Genomic DNA, 2,281 nt, shown 5'->3' with positions numbered 1-2,281 from the left:
TGTTTGAATTGATGATGGGCCGCCCAGGTGGACTAGCCAAGCTGGAGCGCTGGGGTCAGGTCCCAGCTTGATATGATTTGTGAGTGGTAGAGTCACAAGAGGAAATGGAAGATGTAAAGGCCAAGAATGCCAGCTCCGCGAGGACAGGAACCGTGTCGTGGATCCCCAGCTCTGAGAACAGTGCTGGGCACAAAGTGTTTGTTGATGTGATTGAATGCACTCTAGGGGGAAATCTACTGCTCAGGAGTGGCGTGGAAATGCACCAGGGAAGGGAAGGCAAGCTAGTCGTGGGCCGTGGACGGGGGGAAATGGCTCTGATGCTAGCTGTCCTGAGACAGGCAGATATGCCAATCTCCTTTGGAAACATTTGCTTTCATCAGCAAGGGGATCTTCCTGAAGTTTTGATTGAGATAGCCACCTTTTAAATTGGAACCACGTAACTAGGCTCTGGACAAACAGGTAAGAGAGGGGTCTTGGCTGTATTCAGGTCCTTTAGGTGTCGCTTCACACTTAGGCGCTCATTTATGTAGGTTACCTCACCCCTGAGTTGTCTTATTTTATGTTGCGGGAGGGAGCGAAAGTGTGTTTTCAAGTGATTCTTGAAGCTGGGATTTATAGTAGATTGTTGACACTCTAGTTTCACAGAATAAAGAGGAGTTGCAGGACAGACTCCGAAGTGTCCTCTCCATCTGCGTCCACTCTTGCCCGGATATGCAGGGAGTACACAGGATGGGGACTTTCCCTCTCCGTCCTCCCCTTGGCCCAATGCTCTTCTTTTCCAGGATGTACATGCAGGCTATTGTCTTGGAGGCAGCAGCTACGTGTCCCCATAATTTTTCCATCAAGCCTGGAATGGATAGTTTTAAGGTCAGTATGATTTCAACAAAGTCATTCTTTCTTAATTTTAATTTTAGTTGTTTTAGGGCATGTCAATGGCTGAAAACTACTGGATAATGGAGATCTGGGAACCCATCTAGACTTTGGACTTTAATTCTTGGGGAAATAATTCCCTTTTATATGTGCTTTTGCTATGAGCTGTGTATTTTTAGATTTAACTTTATCATGTGAGATGAACTCTCTGCTGAGGGCCTCTTGGTGATCCTTTCTTGGATAGATGTATCTGATGGCTTATCCTTTCCTGTAGGGTGCCAAAGGACACAGAGACAGGTCACTGGGCTGGCCCGTCTTGGGATGGGACCTGGTGTCTTCTCTGCTAGTGTATTAGCATCACTGCCTTCAGGATAGACCTTAAAAGACACCATGGTCAGACCATCTAGAGAGAGGAAACTGACATCTGTGCCTTCATTGTTCTCAGAAGGAGTGAGTCTTGAGGATGCATTTCTGCTTCCATGCTGTTTTCAGAGCCTGGCAGAATGCATTTCTATAGTTGGAAGGGTGACTCAGCTGCCACTGACACTCATGTGGAAGGCGAGAGGCCTGGATCCCCTTCAAACTCTGCTGCCAGGGACCCCACTTAGAGCTGACCCGCCTTACCATGTGCCAGACACTGTGCAAAGCATTCATGTGTGTATCTTTTCTGACCCACTCAACCTTAGGAAGTAGATGTTGTCACTGTGGCCCAAGTCACAAAACTAGTAAATGCCTGAGATGATTAATTTTATGTGTCAGCTTGGCTAGGCTATGGTGCCAGTTGTTTATTCCAGCACCAGTCTAGATATTGTTGGGAAGATTATTTTTAGATGCCTTAGTCTGTTCAGGCTTCTATAACAAAGTACCATAGATTGAGTGGCTTTTAAACAATAGAGATTTATTTCTCATTGTTCTAGAAGCTGGAAGTCTGAGATCAGGATCTCTGCGTGATTGGGTTCTGGCGAAAGCCCTCTTCTGGGTTACAGACAGCCATTTTCTGGCTGTCTCCTCACATAGCGGAAAAAGCAAGCTAACTCTCTGGCCTCTTATAAGGATATTAGTCCCGTTCATGAAGCCTCCATCTTCATGATCTAATTGTCTTCCAAAGGCCCCACCTCCTAATACAATCATACTAAGATTAGGGTTTCAATATATGAATTTTGGGGGACACTAGCAATCAGTTAATTGAAGATGAGATTAACATGTTAATCAGTAGACTTTGAATAAAGCAGATTACTTCTCATAATGTGGGTGGGCCTCATCCAATCAGTTGAAGGCCTTAAAAGAAAAGACTGAGGTCTCCCAAGAGGAAAGAACTCTGTCTCCAGACTGCCCTTGAATTCAAGACTGTAACATCAACTCCTGTGGGCATTTCCAGCCTGCTGGCTTTTCCTGCAGAGTTTGGATTTTT

Source organism: Pteropus alecto, unplaced genomic scaffold (genome assembly GCF_000325575.1).
Source record: "Pteropus alecto unplaced genomic scaffold, ASM32557v1 scaffold155, whole genome shotgun sequence".
Taxonomy (NCBI): domain Eukaryota; kingdom Metazoa; phylum Chordata; class Mammalia; order Chiroptera; family Pteropodidae; genus Pteropus; species Pteropus alecto.
This window is presented reverse-complemented; position numbering follows the sequence as displayed.